Source organism: Sinohyriopsis cumingii, chromosome 1 (genome assembly GCF_028554795.1).
Source record: "Sinohyriopsis cumingii isolate HCF-2022 chromosome 1, ASM2855479v2, whole genome shotgun sequence".
Taxonomy (NCBI): Eukaryota; Metazoa; Mollusca; class Bivalvia; order Unionida; family Unionidae; genus Sinohyriopsis; species Sinohyriopsis cumingii.
In genome coordinates, this window is record NC_142961.1 from 187,829,178 (window position 1) to 187,853,809 (window position 24,632).

General features: G+C 36.0%; 1 protein-coding gene across 3 annotated transcripts in view; it reads left to right on the forward strand.

The window, feature by feature from the left end:
- LOC149808546 (putative methyltransferase-like protein 24) overlaps positions 1–24,632 on the forward strand; it is a 95,540-nt gene that overhangs the window by 44,089 nt on the left and 26,819 nt on the right. The window contains exon 2 of one of the 3 annotated variants that reach the window (XM_089978842.1): positions 20,500–20,603. The exons of 1 other annotated variant lie outside the window; for it this stretch is intronic. The gene's annotated coding sequence lies outside the window, so the exon portion shown is untranslated. Of the gene's footprint in view, positions 1–20,499; positions 20,604–23,751; positions 23,881–24,632 lie in introns of those variants that run through there. One more of the 3 variants, XM_089978834.1, reaches the window with a different exon arrangement.

Genomic DNA, 24,632 nt, shown 5'->3' on the forward strand with positions numbered 1-24,632 from the left:
AAGGAAGGATGAGAGAGGAGGAGGAAAGAAGAAATAAAGAAGAGGAGGAGAGAAGATGCAAAGAAGAGGAGGAAAGAAGATACAAAGAAGCGGAGAGAAGATACAAAGAAGAGGAGGAGAGAAGATACAAAGAAGAGGACGAGGAAAAGGAGAAAAGAAGAAGAAATTTCAGAATCCCAGAAACCGAAAATTGGGATTCTGAAGCCACATATCCTGCCTCTGCTCTCTCCCCCAAAAAAGTAAAAAGCAACTGGGGAACAAGATGTGTATGTGGCGCCAGGCCTGGAAGGTGCCACCATTAACCAGGTGTCCATGAAGTTCCAAAAAAACCCAGCCCTTTTCAGGGCTACCCAATACTCTAGAAAAGAAATAACCATCAATTTGCCAATGTGTGTGTGTGTGTGTGTGTGTGTGTGTAGGTAGAGTAGTGTGAATATAAACACTAACTCTTTTTTCATAGTGCGAGGGTATGTGTTTGTGTGTTTGTGTTTGTAACTGCTCACGTAAGTTTGTGTGAATGGTAGATTATGGGTTTCTTTATTGTTTCTTAGCGTATGTGAAGAGTATAGTTTGGGTTTTGTAACCGCTCACGTACGATTGTGTGGATAGTAGATTATGGATTTTGTTTATTGTTTCTTAGCGTATGTGGAGAGTATAGTTTGGGTTTTGTAACCGCTCATGTACGATTGTGTGGATAGTAGATTATGGATTTTGTTTATTGTTTCTTAGCGTATGTGGAGAGTATAGTTTGGGTTTTGTAACCGCTCACGTACGATTGTGTGGATAGTAGATTATGGATTTTGTTTATTGTTTCTTAGCGTATGTGGAGAGTATAGTTTGGGTTTTGTAACCGCTCACGTACGATTGTGTGGATAGTAGATTATGGATTTTGTTTTAATGATTTGCGTGTGTAAATAGTAGATTTGGGGTTTGTTTATTGTTGCTTCACTTATGTGGATAGTATATTATATGAAATGAGAAAAGTAGGGGATGTTTTCTTTCACGTCCACACGATGTTAGGTCATGATCTAGGTAATATCAATTTTATGTTTTAGGGTGATGTTTTCCTTCACGTCCACGCTTTTCGTATAAGAACCCACAGTATTCGTCGTTCAAACCATTCTACAGAGAAGATGGCTTCGAACTACCTCGATAAATTTCAAACATTGCAAGACGTCCTTGACAATTTGGGCATGATAGAACAAATGCTAGTACGACTCAATGAAGACCACTATTCTTATAGTCCGCATAGAGTAAAAATGGAGATTAACAACTTAAGAAAAGCAAAGGACATGATAAGTGGTGTGATGAAGGAAATAAAGGAGGAGAAGGAGGATGAAGAGGAAAGGATAAGAATACGAAAATGGAATGAAAAAATTGAAAAAGAAGAAGAAAATGAGAAGAGGAAGAAAGAAGAGGAGGAGGAAGAGAAGAAAGAAGAGGAGGAGAAAAAAAGAAGAAAAAGAGTGTAGGTGAGAAAATAAGAAGTTGGTGGAGAAAAAGAAGAAATAGAAGCAGAAGAAGAAGAAGAAACCAAAGGCCCTTTTCAGGGCCAGCCATATTTCTCGAAAAGAGAATGACTTTTCAATTGCCTACCCCTTTATAAAATTTAAAAAAAAAAAATCCCATGTTCAATTCCCCTTGTCCCTAAAGTAGTTTTTTTTTTCTAACATGTTCAATTCCCCTTGTCCCTAGACAGACCCAAACTCTATTCCCCATGTTCAATTGCCTTTGTCCCTAGAATCGATATTTTTTTTCCATTGTTCGAATGCCTTTGAATCTAATCTCAATATTTCCTTTTTTTCCTTTCTCCAATGTTAAATTCCATTGACGCTAATCTTACCCAGGGTTTTTTGCCCATGTTAAATTTCCATTGACGCTAATCTCGCCCAGGGTGGTTAATGTTAAATTTCCATTGACGCTAATCTCGCCCAGGGGGTGTTTGTAATGCTAATTCCCATTGACGCTAATCTCACCCCTTTCACTACTAGTGACCATAGCAGTGTATATTCATTGGACCTTCTAGCATAGTACAAAAATTTAATATAATCTCATACATGTTGCCGAAAATAACATTTTGTTTGTGCCAGGTGCATACAGAGGTCATGACGAATATTGTATTCGCCAGATACAGCGAAGATTATACAAGATCTGCTGGTTCGTTTATGATGTTTCACAAGGATGGATCCGTCCATGCAGATCATCCCCCTTCTACAATTGAAAGCATCAGAAATGCGATAGAAAGTGCTGAAACTCCCGTGTAATTGAGGTCCAGCAGAATTTCAACCTTGGATTTATGCAAGTGGAAATCCATCACTGATATAGAGAATAACATAATTCATTTAACGAAGCCATTGGACGTTCTTCTTCATACAAAAATGGAATCAAAACAAGCTAACCGTATGTTTTTGTTGCTGTTTACATGACGTATGGAATAAGATTGTTCCGAAAGGGTATGCAATAAGCATAAGGTGTGTGTTATTTGCACTTACATATTCATTTACGTCAAGGGTATGTGCTATTTTTATTTACGTCTACATTTAAGTCGCGGGTATGTGCTGTTATTTACGTCTACATTTAAGTATAGGGTATGTGATGTTTTTTGTATTTACGTCTACATTTAAGTCTAGGTATGTGAGTTTTTTTGTATTTACGTCTACATTTAAGTCTAGGGTATGTGCTGTTTGCACTTACGTCTACATTTAAGCCTAGGATTTTGCTATTTGTATTTACATCCACATTTAAGTCTAGGGTATGTGCTGTTTGTATTTAAGTCTACATTTAAGTCTAGGGTATGTGCTGTTTGTATTTACGTCTACATTTTAGTCTAGGGTATGTGCTGTTTGCATTTACGTCTACATTTAAGTCTACAGTATGTGCTGTTTGTATTTACGTCTACATTTAAGTCTAGGGTATGTGCTGTTTGTATTTAAGTCTACATTTAAGTCTAGGGTATGTGCTGTTTGTATTTACCTCTACATTTAAGCCTAGGATTTTGCTGTTTGTATTTACATCTACATTTAAGTCTAGGGTATGTGCTGTTTGTATTTAAGTCTACATTTAAGTCTAGGGTATGTGCTGCTTGTATTTACGTCTACATTTAAGTCTAGGGTATGTGCTGTTTGTATTTAGAGTTTTGTTACTTTTTAATGATTATTTTCGGATTATGGGCAGTCAATGTTGATAAAATGTTTCTCAATCCGAATAATTATCCAATTTCTAGGAGCTGACGTCATGATGTAATGCATTCGCGATACTATATGACACCACAACTTAGTTTCGTAAAATGGACTCTCTCTAAACTTTTAACATGCGGAATTATCTGGATTTTTGTAGGAATAAGTGCTTATTAATTTGAGATAGAAATAATTCTTTGTATGGTCGTGTTTTGTGTTGCAAGGAATGATGTACTAATATTCGGCTCAGAAAGGCTTACTGGTTAATAATACTAATGTAAAACAAGAGTTTCGTGATGTTTGGTAATTAGGTGATTGCAGAAAATTTATGTAGCAATTCTGTAGTATTTGCCTGTTTAAGAACCTTTCAGTTGGCAACGAATTTTATCTTGAGTTCCTAGGAAATAGGGGGAAACATGAACTATCATGCCAAGTTCACCCAAGTGTTTGATAGGTACCTACGTACGTATGTATGTATGTATGTATGTATGCATGCATGCACGCACGCACGCACACACGCACGCACGCACGCACGCACGCACGTACGTACGTACGTACGTATGTATGTATGTATGTATGTATGTATGTATGCATTTATGTATGTATGTGCGTGTATGTATATATGTATTTATGTATGTATGTGTGTGTTTATGTGTGCGTGCGTGCTTGCTTGCGTGTGCTTGCGTGTGTGTGTGCTGTAAAATCGTGAGTAATCAGAACGCACGAAATTAAACCTACCACCTAAACTGATATTGTTGTCTTAGGTGTTACGTAAACGTTGTGACGCCATGAAATTTGATCCGTATTAAATCGTCGGTTTATCCTAAACCATAAATTCGATCCTCACCAGTATTTTGGATTTAGTAACATGCATGTAGGTATGGATGGAGGGGTATAGAGCTAAATGGATGGATGGACAGATACAGTCTACATCCCCTATAATACTGCTCCAAGGGCGGCCGCAATTTTTTTCGGGGGAGGGGGACATATTAGCTATTAAATGTTACGGAGGTAGATGAAAACATGTTTAGAGGTGAACGGGGTGGGCGGGGGGTGGACTGTTTCCTGTTTGCTGGCGCCCATGCGCAGCTTGATTTTGCTTATTGCTCACAAACATTATACGAGCAGCACGTAATTATACTGCACGTATGAATTGATACGATGGTCAATATTATGAAAAATGTCATAAGAAATTTAATTTCGTCAATAAATAAATAACGCTTATTTCGAAATGTTGCCAGTCCCTTTTCTTTACAATTGCATTAAATTATCATCCGGAAACAATAATTACAAGCTTAAAGGTACATGTATTAATGTTTTTAAGGCTTACATATGAGAAACCCTGAGAAGTCCTACAAGACTAGTGTCAGAATTAGGAAATTTCAATTAGAGCGGGTCAACATTTTAACAATGTTATCATAATAGATTAAGTCCTAAGGTCATAAGGATATCAAATAGGGATATTATCACATCTCTGTCCCTAACATTAAGACGTAAAGTATGCGACAACTATGAAATCAGATCAAAGTTTTATTTTCCATCACGTCGATGCACTTTATTTTAACACGAGGAAACCTTTAAGCTCTATAAATGATTTTAACATGCGACTCTCATTTTGTAACAATTTAAAGATTGGAATGCAAGTTGGCTACCGTACATCCTCGCATATGGGTCAAATGACACTACACCGTAAAAACTCTCCCACTCTGCATTTCCTAACCTTTCGCTTTTACTAACAAAATACGTTTGAGATAAAATGTTGATTTTTTAAAATTTACTCAGTGTAGCCTAATGCAAATGTCCTTATTCTATGTATTGTTTAACTTCTATGAAATTGTTCATTCGGTCATCATATTTTTAAAAAAGTATATTTGTCGTTAGTACTAGGCAAAAATAGACAACACTACTCAGTTCTAGGTTAAGTGGGCGAGTTTTGGAAATTTCTAAAATACCGTTATGGTTAAAGGTTTATAATTATTTCTGAAATACTCAAGATACAGACAGATTTTAGTTATGCTAAAATAGTTAGATCTTTGATTTTGTCATCTCAATTGAATTATGTATATATATTAAACACTTCATTATCAATATTTTTATGGAGCCAACACTTTGTGCTCAAGTACTTGGAGATATTTTAAGTGAGTACAAACTCTGGACTATTGGTCCGGAAAATGTTGTGGGTTATGTTTGTCCCGGCAGCATCTACTGTTTGTCCCGGTAGCATCGACTGTTTGTCCCGGTAGCATTGACTGTTTAGCTGCGATCGGATTCTGGTTGTTTAACTCTCATGCCCTCCAAACTTATTTAAATATGCAGCTTTCTTTGTGAAAGAAGAAATTAATTTGGTTGACAGAATGCATTCTTCTATTCATGAAAATTAAAACTTCGAGTTATAAAGAGTTTGTATTGCATATGTTATGTTGACGAAATTGCAGTGGTGACGCATCGTGTCAGATAAACTCTGTGCGACCACTAAACTATATCTGCAATAATGCAATCATGTAAACATTGACACTTATCGTGATTGGATTTGTCCACCTGCAATTGGAATGTTTGTTGTGCACTGCAAGATTGACATATGCAGCGCCCAGTAGAGATAACATCTAATTCAGCATACCTGAATTGCTACCAACAAAATCGTCTAGACCTAGTCTTCTTGAATTGTTTGAGGTAAGCAAAGATAGCACTTTTTAGGGAACTAGACTATTAGTCAATGAACAAAACATTTTAAGTCACTGAAACGACCCATATGCTGTTCATGCTTTCCTTACTCAATTTGAACACAAATGTATTTCTGGCCTTTAAAGATGTGTATAGTCTGAAGAACAGAACGGGTCACTCTTCTCCTGGATACTGAACATGGAGTGATGGTGGCAGATTATTATTATTATTGGCAGATTCTTCAGCTAGCCCCTAAATATTTAGGACTTTAAGCCACACAATTTGGGACATAGGAATAAATGTAGAAAATCTATACTGATCAACTTGTACCTTTATTCATCAAAGAGCGGTGGAATAGAGAGACGGGGATAGGGAATGGGAGGAGAGAGACGGGGTAGGGATTGGGAGGAGAGAGACGGGGTAGGGAATGGGAGGAGAGAGACGGGGTAGGGATTGGGAAGAGAGACACGTGGGTAGGGAATGGGAGGAGAGAGACGGGGGTAGGGATTGGGAAGAGAGATACGGGGATAGGGATTGGGAGGAGAGAGACGGGGTGGGGAATTGGAGGAGAGAGACGGGGGTATGGAATGGGAGGAGAGAGACAGGGGTAGGGATTGAGAAGAGAGAGACGTGGGTAGGGAATGGGAGGAGAGAGACGGGGGTAGGGATTGGGAAGAGAGAGACGGGGTAGGGAATGGGAGGAGAGAGACGCGGGTAGGGAATGAGAGAACATGGCTTATTCTTTTGAGAAAAATGAATTTTGTACGGCAATTTTATTGATTTAAGCATATAGTTACTTTTCTAAAACAGGAAAGATTTATCTGGTCATAACTGTCACACAAAAAAGTCAAATTAACAATTTGGGCGATACATGTTGTCAAGAGTGAACAAGGCTCATACTCACTGAGATATACTGGCATTCCATTTTAAGTAAAATCGTGTTCCTGCAAGATACCCGCTTTATCATACGTACATCGAGCGTTATGAGAATATCAAACACTGAGTCAGAGAGATTAAAGTATGGGAATGCACGTCTCCATATGACCCCACCGAGCGTTTTAGGCTCGCGGAGGGAAAAGCGGAAAGAAAATAAAAATATTATTCGTTTATTTTGCGTTGTTGTCTTCCTCTCCTGAGTGACTATCACCCAGGCCCGGCCCTAGGATGTGCGGGGCCCAAGGCAGTATGCCGGGCCCAAGGCAGCAAGCGATGAGCGCGGGTCCCAAGCAAACAAAATTGCAATGCCTGAAAGCGCAGCGCCCAAGGCGGTGCTTCGTTCGCCTTGTCCTAAGGCCGGGCCTGCTATTACCTTAAATATCTTAACTGCTCGGCTAAGAGTAGGGAAGATCGTAACAATAATTTAAAGAAGTCGAAACCTTGAACTTTTTGTTGCCTCAACATATATTTTCTGTCTGCACTCCACACTGTTGTTGTTGTTGTGGGGTTTAATGCCATTTTCAGCACACGATAGGCGATGCATGGCGGCCAGTATTGATGGTGGAGGAAGAACCTGGGAAAACCCCTTGAAGAACCACCGACCCACGAGAAGCTACTGGCGAGCTTTCTCACATACCCACATTGGCCGAATCCTTGACACGAACACACGCAGACAGAGGTGGGATGGCAGTGATCCGTAACGGAGAGCGCTTTAAACCACTCGGCCACTCGGGCCCCTCACTCCAAACTGAAGCGTTTTACGGGTGATGATAGTGCAGTTGGCTAACGTTAAAGTCATGTGTCTGTTTCAGCGCCTCGTGGAACATTTGAGTTGATATTAGTAATAATATCCTGAAGGTGTTTCCTGATGTACACGTCCCGTAGGAAACCGCTACCTGAACGCTCCTGTGGGGAAAATACAGAGTCAATGCATACCCTTTAATCACGGTTTTGCAGACGACTCATGACTATGCTAAAAGAACTCTAAATGGAGTTGATTACGCTCAGTGTACAGCCGCAAACCGGTTACTTCATAGTATCACATAATAAAGGTGAGTTTAATTAAAGAGTATGTTACTGTTCTAAGTTATCTCAACATAAAAGCGATCACAAAACAGTAACAGTTTGTGGGCATTTTTTCTAAGAGGTTGCTGGCCAAACAAATAAAAAGTTCTAAAAGTTGAGAAATCAATTGCTAATCTGGACGATTCAGAACGTTCAATGTCAGACCTAAGTCCCGTTCAATGTCAGACCTAAATCCCGTTTAATGTGTTACGTATATCTGGTTTAATGCATATTTATTTTAATCTTATTGTTTGTTTGTCAGCTTTAAAACTTTATTTTTTATTGTACATACTATTATAATATAATCTTGTTTGCGTGATCTGGAAAAGTTTTCACAAAATAGTTTGAACTTGACTGATTCATTTGTAAACACCTAAGGTTGACCTAGTTCCCGACCTTAATTCAAAATTAGAACAAGTTTTTTATTTATTTAATTTTTATTGTGGGAATAATAAGGATGAGATCGAGGCTGTATTGAATACGTGAGTCTAGGCTTGTAAATAGTTTTATTGAAGTAAACAACTGTTTTCATTTTATTCTTTGAGTAAAATTATTCGTTCTTGTCAGGGCCATGGCGAGAGAACGTAATGTAAACATGATCATGTACCCTCATAAAGGCACTCATTCTGCGCCTCAGAATTACTCTATAACCAGTGTTTTAGAGAAATATTCTCAGTCTGAGCTTAAAACACTTGATGTCAAGGTGTAATTTTGTTATGTCAGTTTGGAGTTATTTTAATGTTTATTTGAATTATTTGGATTCAAAAGGATTAAAAAATATTTCCTGGAAAAAGACGTGTGCTCATACAAAATTCTTGAACAAAGACATTTCTTAAACATTTTATTCGGAGTTCCAACACGGAGTGTTATTTGTTGTGTTTTTTCTTGTGTTTCTACAAGAAACTGTAAATGACAGCATTGTTCAGGATACAGCATACGTCATCGCCTTCCATATTGGATTCTTCGTCGGGACTCGAACTTGAATTCATTAGAACATTTCATTAGTAGGACTTCTAAAATTTAATTCGTGGATTAGTCTTGGATTATTTTTGGATTCGATTCTTAAAACCTTAAGTTCTTTGTTTTTCCAGGAAAATAAATTATTTGTTGAATTTTTCAAAACTTGTTGTTTTCACTCTTTCTTGGGTTACCTTTTATTTGAGCCTAAACACGTAACGCAAGAAATGTCAGACCCAAGTCCCGTTAGATTTACGCTGCTGAATCGCATTACCAAGTGTCTTTATGAAGAAGAGATAAAGATCGGGCATGTGCCTAGAACAGAAAAGAGTCGATGATGTTACACATAGTTGACATTATGTACCTGATAATGAACTTTATTTACACGCGGATAGTCAAGATTATCCTTTATCCACAGATTGGGATTCACAATATGAGAATATTTATTACTCATGATACTGCCAGATTCCATGTCAGGCATGCATTGCTCCCATAGTTAAATTATTTGACAAGGAACCGATGGGTGTGTATGCTGCGCAAATCATGAAACTTTTAAGCCGTTGGGAAGACTTAATGACTTATATAGAACAATTGTGTTAAGCAGGTCTCTAACGTTGTCCAATCGCCCTGAAGGTTACCCATTTATAAGACTTGATGACTTCATATAGAACAATTGTGATAAGCAGGTCTCTAACGTTGCCCAATCGCCCTGAAGGTTACCCATTTATAAGACTTAATGACTTCATATAGAACCATTGTGATAAGCAGGTCTCTAACGTTGCCCAATCGCCTTGAAGGTTACCCATTTATAAGAAGGAAATGTAACAAGTTCAGTGCAGCAAACAACTATGCCAAATATTGTTTTTCTTTACAGTTATATATTATCGGTGAGCAATATGTCCTTATTGAAGACATTTTCAGTGGTCTTGTTTTCCACTCTTTTACAACTGCTATCTGTCTCTGATAGAAACTCACAGGTAGCTGACGGAGTTTGTCACAGACTTAAGAACGGTTAGTCACTGATAAAGCAGTGACCATATTGCATTGCGAAATGATCACAGAGATACAATCGATAGCCTTACAAGCCGTATTGAGTAACCGGAAGTGATAAACAAATCTATGTGGATAATACTACCCAGAAGGATGCGAAACTAGAGACACTGTGGCTGTCATTGATCAAATTAATATAGAAAAGCAAAACCCACCACATTGGTGAAGAGCTAGGGAAGACATTCATCCAGCATTCATCCAGCATACTCTTGTGTGGCGCAAAAAGATTAATAATAATAGCGGAAGGTTGTGATTAAATATGGCACGATATAGCGCCAAATGTAACTCTTATATATATATATATATATATATATATATATATATATATATATATATATATATATATATATATATCTGTGTGTGTGTGTATGTGTATGTGTATGTATATATATATATATATATATATATATATATATATATATATATATATATATATATATATATATATATATATTCAGGGACTGACCACTAAATTAATGGGGGGCATAATATTTGTCTGAAAAAACATATTCCTGATATTATCGTTATCAAAATAGTCCAATTACATTCGTTACATTAGCTAAAACAATAAACTATATTACTGTAAAAGAAACAAGAAACTAAAAATAAAACCCCAGCCACCCACCCCTCTCCCGAATGCTCGGTCCCGTGTTTTCCTTTAGCCTTTAGAATAAAGAAATGATACAACAAACAATTCTTCTATCTGGTTTTAATCTCACGACTCTTGTATTAGTTCCCATATATATTAATTAATCATTATTAAAAAAATTACAAGAAAACAAATTTGAAAGTGTAAAAGTAATATAAATGCTATAATATAACATAAGCGTAAATTATGTAATGCATTTTGGATTATGCGCATTTGTTTATAGCGCTCCGTTTTAAGGATATTTTAGATGATTGTGATTTCTTGTTTCGTTATGAGAAGTCGGTCCTGGTGAGATATTCCTCAGACAGTAATGACTGACCAGTTACTAGGAGCAAACATCAAGGTGTGAAGTGTTAGTGAGTTTCCATGATGCCATGGTTTACTTTTGGCGAATTCAGGTCAGAGCCGCATGAGTGTCCCTGTCGTTCAATAGTCCCTATTAAATCTAGTTTTGTTCATTGTTTGTGTGACTCTAGGTGCAGTATTTATGATTAGAGACTGGTAAATTACAGAATGGAATAAACGAGAAGTGACTGTTTCCGTCGTCTCAGGCGCCGTTTATTGTTGCCATGGTGGTAAATATGATGCAATTTTACACGGAACTGTGGCTTAAAACCATGATGTGACTGGCGTAAGGTGGCGTAGTTCCCTGTATTAGGTGATTGAGAAGTATAGTTTTACGGCTTGAAATGCTGACGGTTAAGTTACGGAAAGTTAATGAAGAGAATCCATGCAGATGTGCGGTTGATAGACAATTGGAAAGTTGTGAGATCTGCGGTCTTGTATTAATTAGAGTAAAATTATTATAGGATGGACACGTTGGACTTTCCAGTTTACAACACGTCTTGTTGAGAGGTCTTGGAATTAGGGGAAACTTGTGACTTCTAATGGAATAGCACCATGGTTTGACATTGCTTGGTCAAGTGAACCCCTTGGATTCTTTGTTATATTTCATTATGGTGCAAAAGAGTATTTTGGATAAATGTACTTTGGGTTTGATTAGTACGTCTGTATCAGATTCTGACATAAAAGTAAAGGAATTAAACTTAAAATATAAGAAGGAATTAGAGTTAAGAAAGCTTAAACTTCAGAAAGAGAGAGAAGCGAATCCCATTAGAAAGACGGGAAAGAGAGAGAGGAGAATGCAATTGGAGAAAGAGGAGAAGAAAATGCGAATCCACTTAGATAAGGAGGAAAGATTGGGGGAAAATTATATTTGAGAAAGATGTGAGAGAGAAACAAATTCAGTTCCAGAAAGAAGAAAAACAAGTGCTATTGGAGGAAGAGGAGCGAGATAGACAAATGCTAACTGAATTGGAGAAAGAGAGAGAGAAAAAAATGAAAATGCTAAAAGAAAAGGAAGAATGAGAATTTCAATTTAGATTAAACAAATTAGAGCTGGCAAATGAAAATCACATCCCAACTTTACATGCAAATCCAAGTTTTGATGTTACTAAGAAAATTAGTTGGTTAGTACTCCCTTTCAGAGAAAAAGTAGATAAATTATTTCCTAATTTTGAAAAGAATTGCTGAACATTCGAAATGGCCAAGAAAGCATTGGACTCTATTATTACAGAGTGCACGTTTTGGCAAAGCCCTAGACATCTATGCTTCCTTGTCAGTACAACAAAGTGCCGACTATGACCTGGTTAAGAAATGCATCTTAAATGGTTGTTTGTCCTCGATGAATATCGGCAAAACTTCAGGAACTATAAAAATGAAGCTAGATAAAATCGTGTCGAAATTGCAAGAGAAAAAGAGCAGTTATTTGATATGTTGTTCTTAGCCAAGACGTTCGATCAAGATTATGAAATTCTAAGACAATTCGTATTACTTGAAGAGTTCATGAACTGTGTCAATTTTGACGTTGAGATTTATCTTGATGATCATAAAGTCAACATTTTAGAAAATGCATGCTTTTACTGTTGACGAGTATTCCTCAGTTCATAACGTTTATTGTGTAAGTCTTCCACTCAGCAGTCGTCTGGTAAAAAAAAATAATTTCAGCCTAAGACGAGACCTTCCAATTTTCAATCTGGCACAACGTTTAGAAATCGAGTTTCTGATATAATTGATCAGAAGTCCTCATCTCTTCCTACGCCTACTTATTGCAAGAAGGGACACGTTATTTCTGATTGCTACAAATTAAAAAATAAATAACAAAATCAAGACAGACCTATTCCAAATGCTTTTATTTCTAATAGGTCAAGGTCACGGTCATGTATTGAAAGCAATACATTAGTTGGGTCTAATAAACCCCAGTCTTACTTTATTATGGAGAATTATGAACCATTCATATCGAAGGGTTCTGTATCACTCATTGATGATTCGGCCAGTCCTATTACTATTAAGTTTCAGGGACACATGAGCTTCTCAGAGTCTCTTATTGTCAGGTACTTTGCCTTTTTCTGGGAAGTCTCCTTCTAATGAGAGTGTTCTTATTCAGGGAATAGAGTGCGCTTTTGTTAATGTTCCTCTCTATTGTGTAAATTTGTCATCAGACTAAGTCTCACGACCCGTGACAGTCGGAGCGGTATATTCTTTTTCTAGTTCATTTATTACTAGGCAATGCTCTAGCTGGAGATAAGTTGTGTTTAATCCAATTGTAACTGGCAAGCTTTGTTTGGATCAGAAAGTCGTTCTCATTCAAAAAGAATTCCATGATATATACCAGCTTGTGCATTTACTAGAGCTATTGCAAAGAAATCTCTTGAGAATGACGTTGCCAGGAAAGTATTTATTTTAGCTGAAACATGTATTGTTCAGGCTTTTGACGAGGTCACTTTCATTCCTCGTTTGGATCATCAAAATGTATTGATCACAATGACCCTATGTTAACTACTCATTCTCTTTATTCATAATCAGGGTGACAAACGACAATCACTTGTTGTCTAACAGGAAAAAGATCCTCTGAGATCTCATATTTGTTTCAAAAGGCCATTAGTGAAACTGAAGCCACTGAAGTTCCTGTTATTTCATTAAAAATGGAATTCTTGTATATAAAAAATGGAGACTTCTTGAGGTACCTGATGGTAATGAGTGGTCAGTCAACTATCAAACTGTAGTTCCGAAATCTAACAGAAAGGAACTTCTTAGTTTGGCCCATGAAACTCCTTTGGTTGGTTATCTAGGTAAGGGTCCCTTACCTAAGATTAATCACATGATCTTGAATCCTTTGGCTGGTCATCTAGGTAAAGGTCCCTTACCTAAGACTAATCACATGATCTTGAATCACTTCTATTGGCCAAAGATTAAAAGTGATATTTGTAAATACTACAGATCTTGTCAAACTTGTCAAATGGTAGAAAAAACCAATAAGACGACACGTAAGCATAATCTGCAACATATTCCTGCATTTGACGAACCATTTAGCAGAATATTGGTAGATTGTGTCGGTCCCTTACCTAAGACCAATTCAGGTAGCAAATACTTGTTGACCATAATGTGTGCTTCAACAAGATTTCCAGAGGCAATTTCTTTGAGGAGCACTACAACTAAAACAATAAAAGCTTTGATAAAGTATTTTACTCAATTTGCCTTCCCAAATCTGTCCAATCTTATCAAGGGTCAACTATTATGTCTGGAATTTTCCAGCAAGTTTTGTACGAATTAGGCATACAACAATTCAAGTCGTCTGCCAATCACCCCGAGAGCCAACTTCCTTTAAAATGACTTCATCAAACTTTGAAAAATATGATTCGGTCATATTTTTTTGATACAGGTGAAAATTGTGATGAAGGTATTCAATTACTATTGGTTGCCGTTAAGGAATCGGTTCAAGAATCTTTAGTATTCAGTCCCTTTGAACTTGTTTCTAGACATACTGTGCGTGGACCATAGAAGTTGTTAAAAGATAAACTTCTTTCTAATGAAGATACAGAAGTTAATCTTTTCGATTATGTTTTCAATTTTAAGCATAAGTTGTTAAAGGCTTGAGTGTTTGCAGGAACTAATATGCACTCTACTCAGTCAAAAATGAAATTAAGGTATGATAAAAATACAAAGGAAAGGAATTTTCAGCCTGGTGATAGAGTTCTGGCTCTCTTGCCATTACCATAAAATCATCTTTAAGCCAAGTATTAATGTCCCAACACAGTTGGATAGAAAGTAAATTTTTAAATATATATCATAAATGACCTTGAGAGGCGAAACTAAAAACAACTTCGCCATATAAATATGTTAAAGGTGTATGTTAAGAGAGATAACCAGGTTAAACATGCAATTAATTTAGTTGTACATGGCCCACCTCAGTGAGGATTTAATCGAAGAAATGCAAACGGAATGTGCTGTTTTGGAAGTAAAACATCTTCGGAATTCAGAAATTATGAATAAGCTGGGCCAGGAACTTTTGCATATGAAGAAACAAAAAAAGAATGAACTAAAACAGTTATTACTTGAATATGAGCGCTTATTTCCAGATGTTACTACAAGAAACAAATACAATCTACCAATGTGTTTAAACTGTAAATCCCACACCTGCGAAACAACACCCGTCCAGGATGAACCCTCTCGAAACAGGAATGCTTGAAAACACAAATTCAGTATTTGTTGGAGAATGATTTCATAGAACCGTGTAAAGGTGACGCGTTCACCGTTTATAGTTGTTCTGAAGTCAGACAATACTTTCCGCATGTGCACTGATTACAAAAAGGTGATCAGTGTGATTAAAACGGATTCATTTCGGCTACAAAGAATCGATGACTATATTAATAAAATTGGAAATGAAAAGTATGTCACCAAATTTGACCTTCTGAAATTATTGTGGCAATTCCACTGACGGAAAGGGCAAAGGAAGTTTTGGCATTCGTGACTCCAGATAGACTTTATCAATATAAAGTGATGCCGATTGGGATGAAAGGTTCGCCAAGTACTTTTCAAGATTTAATAAACACGAGTACATCTGGTCTAGTCTTATGTTACTTGTTAAGGCTCTAATAAGCATTAACAAATGAAATAGTGAAAACAACAAGTTTTGAAAAAATTAACAAATTATTTATTTACCTGGAAAAACAAAGTTAAATGTGAAAATAAGAACTTAAAGTTTTAAGAAATCAAATCCAGAAATAATACAAGAATAATCCACGAATTAAATTTTAGAAGTCCTAGTAATGAAATCTTAAAATCAATTCAAGTTCGAGTCCCGACGCAAAATCCAAAATGGAAGCCGATTACGTATACTGTAGTCAGTATAGCGCTGATATGTTTACAGTTGTTTGTTATTCCACAGATAATAATAATCCAGTGTTTGTATTTCCAAATAAAATTTAGAGAAATATTTTTGTTTAAGAATTCTGTATGAGCACTCAAATATTTCCATGAAAAAAATTAATCTTTGAGAATCCAAATAATTTGAATACAAAATAAAATGCAACTCCAAACTGGTCACAAACAAACACTTTTCCAGTGTCTAAGGTAAATTACCAAACTGATAAATATCTCTCTAAAGAGCACTATTAAATATGAATATTGCGCAATTTTAGAAAACCCAGAATTGCGAAATACAGGCTGTTTACCTCTAAAATTCATGTGTTCGTGGTATGACATTGATAAATATCAATAAATATCGATCATTTTACTCCGAGAATAAAATAAAATAGAAAGTTGTTTATTTGTCTCAGTGATTTCTGAATCAAGGTTGGAAACTAAGTCACCAAAATAGGAACAGTGCTTCTATTATTAGGTGTTTCTATTATTAGGTGTTTATGAAAAGAGTCGGGTCAAACTGAATTTGCAGGAAAATATCCAATTCGTAGTAAACAAAATTACATTATTTTGACATGTAATGAAATTTTTTTTAAAAAAATCTCCATGTAGGGGCCCCGAGTGGCCGAGTGGTCTAAAGCGCTTACCGTTACGGATCACTACCATCTCACCTCTGTCTGCGGCGGTTCGAGTCTCGGATTTAGCCAATGTGGGTATGTCAAAAAGTTTGCCAGCACCCTCTCGTGGGTCGGTGGTTCTTTCTGGGGTTGTCCCGGGTTCTTCCTCCACCATTAATACTGGCCGCCATGTATAGCCTATCTTGTGCTGAACGATGGCGTTAAACCCAACAACAACAACAACAATCTCCGTGGAAATTATTCCACAATGGAGAAGACATGTTTGGCTTTGATATTGGCGTTACAACACTTTTAAGTTTACTTTCAGCTCCTTCTCAGATTATTGTGTTTAGTGAATCACAACCTCGTTACTTTCATCGGCAAGATAAATAAAAACAAAAATCAGAGATTATTAAGATCGAGTTTGTTTTTGCAGGAATATAATATTGATACCAGGCACTTCAAAGGAAAAGAATTTATTAGCAGAGTGCGCTTTCACGTGCATATAAATATATTGTTTATTGTATACTTTGTGTCATTCATAAGATTTTATCCTATGTTACTTTTTACCACGTGTATTTGACTAACTGTATTTTTTTTTAAATTATTGCGTAAATCTTTCGTTTTATGAGGGGAAGTGTTATGTTTATTTAATGTAATTGCTTGTTTGCTGGTTTTAATTTTTGTTATTTCATTACATGTTATTGTAATGTAACATGGTATGCTGGACTTGACCTTGCTCAAAATTGAGTTCATTTCTGCTTGGCCTGATTGACCTTTTAACTAGGTAATGGGTTTATTTTATTTAGAAAATGATAATTCTCACCTAAGTGCAAGGAAAGAACTATATATATATATATATATATATATATATATATATATATATATATATTATATATATATATATATATAGTGATTGTGAGGATTTCGTCAGTCGTGCTTTAACATTAAGCACCTTCAAGTTGTATTATTTTGTGACCAGTCTGGGTTGAATTTTATTTTTCTTCAAATTATTGAATTTAAGTGATTATTTTCTCTGGAAATACGAAATTGCACTGGTGAAATTCTGCGATAAAGACAATTATATTAGTGTGATTCAATAAGAGACGCTTGACACATCAGCACTTCGTAGTCTATAAAAGACACGTAATCGCTTTCAGTTTAGGATCTCTTCGGGACTTGAACTGAGTTTTATCCATGACTTTTTATTATTAGGACTTGTGTCTATAATTCTTGGGTTATTTTGGGACTTAATTCGCGATAACGCAAGTTTTTTCTCATTTTCACTTAGTTTTCTAGGATATTAAATTATTTGTTAAATTTTACAAAGCTTTTGTCTTTCACACCTTTCTGTTACTTATTTTAAGAGCAAAGACTAGTAACAATTGATAGTTTAATTACAGTTTGCTCAGGCTTCTATTTCGAGTTGTTAGCTGTCAGCAGAAGAATTTTTGCTCTTCCCGTGCCCTACTTAATTGGCATTTGCTTGCCTTATTTTTATATCAGGTTTGAATGTCTTGGAGCTTGTTTGAAGCTTTGTAAAACACTGTCATCCAAAATTGCCCTTCTCAGCAGAATCAAGAAATATTTACCTATGGAAACTCGCAATCTATACTACAAGTCATATATTCTTCCAACAATGGATTATTGTTCTAATGTATGGGGAAACTGTGCCAAATCTGAGCTTGACAGGATTTATAAACTTCAGAAACGAGCAGCACGTGTAATTTTAGATGCATCTGTTGATCATCCCTCAAAAGCATTATTTACAGAACTCAAATGGCTCACAATATATGACAGGATAGATTTTCACAAGGCAGTTCTTTTATATAAATGTCTACATGGAACTGCACCAGAGTATCTTCAAGACTTATTCAGGCCTTTTTCAGCACAATACCAGTTGAGATCAATATCACATGGAAACATTCTAATACCAAAACCAAGAACAGAGCAATTTAAAAAGAGTTTTCAATACTCTGGTACAGTTCTGTGGAATAAGCTTCCACTACATGTAAAATCTGCTGAAAATATTAGAATATTTAAGAAAAGATATCATGAGCATGTATGTGTTTCTAACAGATAATGGAATTTAGTATTTTAATACTAAACATGTTAAAATAAACAGTAATTATTGCCATCTTCATATAATGTGCATTGTTATACTCTCCTTAAGAGGGCCTCAAGGGAGAATAGTCCTTGACTAATGAGTCACCCTCTATAAATAAAGCATTATTATTATTATTATTATTATTATTATTATTATTATATAATGTCTCCTGTTATTATTAAATTGTATATTTTTCAGCCGGGACAATCAGACATCTCGAAACAGTGGGTCTTGACTCTTTCTTTTATCCTTAGAGCTTAGATTTGGTATTTTGATTTTAATATTCATTTTTTCATGACTTAAGCTTCCATCAACAGGAAAATGTGCATACTTTTGAGTGTTTAAAAACTATTAAAAATAAAAAATTGAAATAATTATTTTTTCAAGCAAACTTTTTCAACAGAACCTCCATTCCTAGAGATCGACGAGGAGCATGCTACTTCCATTTTTACTGATATATTTATTATTGTCTCGGCTTTATTCAGATAAAGAAATTTACCTTTCTTTGTCGACGTCAAGTGGTTCTCTTTTAACAGTTTTGACAAGGTTGACAATAAAAAAAACAATAAATAAATAAACAAATTCATGGAGTTTTCAGAAAATTTGATAGCTCATCTGAATACAAAAATAAATATGGCATTTTTAAAAAAAATTCTGTCTCGTGCGGTTTATGCGTATAAACACTGCTGTAATGACCTGAAAATCTAATCAAGTCATCTATTTATGAATACAAAAATGAAATCAGGTTATTTACCTCTGCATGAAAAAAGCTAGCTAACACTAATTTGTACACGTTGAATGGTTCTAGCCCACTGTTAATAAAATTCTTCTCGAGACAGGCAAACAAATCTAGAGAAGTACGGAAGTACTTTAGCGCTGGAGTGAATCAAAATGCCCTTATGACTGACGTAGGTTAAGTGTGAAGTTCGGTTGTCTCTCTCTCTCTCTCTCTCTCTCTAAATATATATATATATATATATATATATATATATATATATATATATATATATATATATATATATATATATACATACATACATACATACATACATACATACATACATTATAATAGGTTTAAGAAACAACAACAAGACATTAAAGTATGTGCACCACGAAACCTAGAGATTTACCGTACAATGTCGACAGGGTTTGCAACTTTGTATCGTTGATTATATTAACACTGCAAATAAATCCCAAGGAAAGTGCATACTCACCATTACGACGAGTCATATTCTTGTAGATTACTTTGTGTAAGTTCAATTTCAAGGTTTTCGTCCAACCTTAAATCTTTTTTTTCTCAATCCAAATTTCCGCGTAGTATATATATATATATATATATATATATATATATATATATATATATATATACCCATGGCTTCGAGAACACTTAAATGCTATTTAGTTTATGTTGATCACTCTGATCACTTTCATCAGTGGAGAGAATACCTGTTTTCCAAAACAAACATATTTTCTTAAATTTAAGTGATGTGATAAACATTTCAGGACTTTTAGACTATAGTTGATAAAATAGACAGTAGATGAAACTACTCATTTGCTAATAATTGTAGACAAAATCATTGTAGTTCATCGAATTTTATTTCTTTACATTAACATATGATTAAATAAATAAAGATTTTAAGCTTTATTTTGTGATAGAGCTAAAAATATGAAACAGATATGGTCGTTAATTAAACTTAATGCTGTGTTGAGAAATAGTGTGTGTGTGTGTGTGTGAGAGAGAGAGAGGGAGAGAGAGAGAGAGAGAGAGAGAGAACATTTTGAGACCATCCCCCAAACTAACAAAATGGATATAAATCATGCCTCACTGTATAGAATGTAATTTTGTTTCAAGTTTTGATGAGCCCATAAATAAGGTCGGGGTATTACAGCACTAAGGATTTTTTTTCTTTTTTTTTTCTTCAGATTTTGGTCTTTAAGTGCAAAAAATTGAAGAAAACAAATAGGAAAGCAAACTGGAAAAATGTCCTTACTATTGCAATGAATGCTAAAAAAGTACTGTAGTTTGTAGCTGATACAAAGGATTGCATAAACTGTAATACTTTACCTTCTCGTCTATAGTGGTGGACTATGCCAAGTTGTCGTAGAAAACGACAGCGCGAGGACATTTAAGAACACATATAACTAAAGAAGTCTGGTTATGGCTTAGCCGATTTCTTTAACAAGTAAGTTAAATTATATTTATTCATCGAATTTTCTAGCAAGACGATCTCTCTCTCTCTCTCTCTCTCTCTCTCTCACACACACACACACACACACACACACACACGCATGCACCCTATCTTCTTAAAAAATACATATGATTCATTCAGTAGGTCAATGCATTTTTTGCCCGATATTGTTTCGGTCATTGTATCGTCATCTTCGTTGCCGTCCGTTGTAAATATCCCTTTTATAGTTGACCCATGTATTAAAGAACACGAATAAAGTAGCACAAGATTCTGCGAGTCGGGTAATTCTGCGCAACGATACGTCAGTTACGTAAACATCTGAGCACGTGTTGGTTTGGGACGAAAATCCAGATTGTATCAACAAGAAACAATCGTCCATTAACTTAGGTAAGTAAAACTAAACAAAGTATCCCTCATTTCCTGCCGGAATGCATATAAAAATTTGCCTTCTAGATGTCAACAGGAAGTCCCTCTTGAACTTGTGACCCAGAATCTATAATAATACACCCCCTTTGAGGAAGATCTATTGAACTTTAATATTTATTTTTAGAATAATATACATATATTCAGAATTAAAAAGGTAGAAATGTTTATCTTACAACAATACTGCATCGTAATCCCATTTTGCAGAAAGTTGTCACACACATACTTCATCGTCTGCTTACCAGCGTTTCATCTTGCTTGTACGGCGTTCAAGCAAGATTCTCCAAACTAATTTCCCGGGCATATAGTCTGTTTCAAAGTTCTACAGTAAATTGTATTGCTCATTAAATGAGACGTTCTAAACCCATTAAATCAAATTCATTGATGTAACTCTTCAATTAAGTAATTTAAAATGAATTATTTCAAAGTTCCATTATCACACAATGGTTGATATTTTTTGTGCATTTTCTTCGTTTTAGATATGACTAACCCTAATAAAGGAAGTTCCTTACTAAATGCTTTCAATCGTGTGCAGGGAATAGGTGATGCAATTAGGAAAGCAGCAAGATTGTGTGGTGTGTTGGAATCAACACTGCGTTCCAGGATACATAAACCTGACTTGTTCAAACAGAAAGTAGGTCATCCAATCTACAGCTGAGGAGATAAAGTTGGCTCAGGCTCAGCACTGCAAGAAAATGACCAGAAACGGGCATGGGTAATGCAGGTGGCACGTTATTGACATAGCAGCAAACATAGCTAAAGCTACTGGCATGAAATACAAACCTCACAAGGATTGATATTATGGATTTTTATAAAGGTTTCCGGAGTTGACAGTAAAGAGGCCCAAACAGAGGGACATTCACAGACTTCGCAGCACCAGTGACAAGTACATCGAAATCTATTTTAAAGAACTAGAAAATATTTTAGAAAAGTGTCATCTAAAATATAAACCTCAACATATATGTAATGTGGATGAGACCGGAATAACATTTGATCACAACCCACCAAAAAATAGTCACAGCTAGATTATACAAACCTGTTGCGGTAATGGCTGGTCGAAGTGCCACAACAACAGTGATAGTCGCAAGCAGCGCTCTTGGTGAAACCATTCCACCATATGTCATATATAAAGGCAAAAGACTCACTCCGGAACTAACAGCCGGATGTTTACCACAGACAAAGGTTGCAGAAACACCAGCATCTGAAACATGTGTGGATTTGTTTGAAAACCATGTCATGCTACATGTTACGACCAGACCATGCCTCCTATTGTATAATGGCTATGCAGCCCATATTACATTAAATTTGATTGAGAAGGCTCGCCAGAATAATATTCATAGGTTTGTGTTGCCACCTCATAGCAGCCATCAGTTGCAACCACTTGAAGTTGGGATTTTTAGCCCCTTCAAGACTGCCTTGTACACAGAATGTCACATGCTAACACATTCCGAAATTGGGCGTTAAATCACAAGGTATGACCTGCACACATTAATACAGAGTTCGTACTTATCAGCTGTTACTGTACCCAATCTAATGAGTGTCTTTCGTAAGACGGGGATAGTACCATTTAATCACCAGGCAGTGTCACAAACGTTCATGGAAACAAAACAAGAAACAACCCCGAAATGTCGGAAAGAGAGAGCTAATATGAGAAGTATAATATTGCTTCTCACCAGCATTGAGGAAAAAGTGAATTCTTTTTTAAGCATATGTCCCGAAAGAAAAAGGAATTATATTATTCCAGCCAGCGGTACTGCAATTACTGGGGCCTCGAGTGGCGGAGTGGTCTAAAGCGCTCTCCGTTACGGATCAGTGCCATCTCACCTCTGTCTGCGTGGGTTCGAGTCTATGATTCGGCCAATGTGGGTGTGTGAGAAGGCTTGCCAGTAGCTATTCGTGGGTCGGTGGATCTTCCCGGGGTTTTCCCGGGTTCTTCCTCCACCGTTTTTACTGGCCGCCATACATAGCCTATCGTGTGCTGAAAAACGGCGTTAAATCCCATAAGCACAACCACAACCACAACTGCAATTAATAAAGCAGTATTTATGTAAAAGATAGGTGAGCCCCATGCTGCAAAGAAAGAAAGTAAGCAAATGATTGGAACAAAAAAAAAATCATAGCCAGTGTGAAAAAGTAAGGAACCATCAGAAAGAAAAATAAAAGAATCAAATGGGAAGACAATCATTCGTACATTTAGAGAAATAGAGATAATTGAGAGTCAAGAGCCAGGAACAATGACAATTTATGATAGTGCCACAGATCATAATGATGAAAATGACGATGATGTATGTTGTGTATGCAATTTGTTTTCACCAAAAGGATTTGGAAGATCTGGAAGAGTCGAGATACTTAACTGGGCAAAATGTGCTAAATGTGATGGCTGGGTTCATCTCAGATGCTGTACGCATGTGGCATCTGTCGCTCATAGAGATCGTTTTACTTGTCCTATCTTCAGTTGATTCAGTACAATGAAAATTGTTGAATCCTTCCATGAAGTCTTAAATGTGATATGGTCATGTATAAGATGCCGAATTTTAAAAGATGTTGAAATGATACTAATTTGTTGGGTTTTTGTTTTAAAAAATCGGTTTAGTTTGATTAAAATCTCATGTCATTTACTGAGTTTTATGTTAAATTATTCGAGGAAAAGCTATAACTCTGACTTACTGCTTATGTTGAGATGCTGACGGAAATAGTGCAATGTAATGCCAAGCATTTCCGTGACCAGATGCAAAAACGTTACATTGTTTTAAAGTCATAGGCCGACATATCGTGAGTCAAGAAATGTGTCCACAATTAGTATCATTTTGAACTGAATGATCTAGTGACAATAGCCGATTTTCAAACGGTAAGCACTTTGTTATTTTATTTTCGTCATTTTGTCGAGTTTTGCATGCGTATGGTGACAGTGTTAGTGACGGAAACCTTAAGTGCGCAGAATAGCACGACAGCAGTGTATATGCGTAAACGTACGTTGCGACGTGAGAAACTCACACGACCGCTAGGCTTTTCAAACTTTGGTCTTGCGGAGCAAAGTTATAAACAAATGTTACATTAAAACTCACTTAAGACTTTGTTATTAGTATTGTAATGACTACGAATTAAGTTTGGAATGTTGTAGAAGGCGCCACAAAATTTGCAAAAATATAATTTTTAAAAAAATATTTTTAAGTATTTTTAATTATAAGTGATACTGCATGGGGACCAGATACCGCCAGCGACCACTTACCGCCAACGTCATATTTCTCGCGCTCACGTGCGTTTTTTTTTACGTTCCTGCATAAAGATAATTTTGCAAGGCCAGTTTCCTTCATTCCAGTAAGAAAAATATTACTGGTGAACTCCAGTGACCAAAATTCGATTATGTAAACATCATGGGGAGGGGGTAATTTTTCCCCATCAATGTCACTTTAGGTATGTACGTAAGCTCTATGACAAAAGAATTGGATATGGGGCCTCAGATCCATGCAGACGATATTTCTATTGAAATGTTTTAAAAACTTTTATTCATCCATAAATGTATCCTCCAAGAATAAAATATCCACTTGAAAGTCATTGTTTATAATATACACACCAAATGATCTCTCGAACTTACACTAC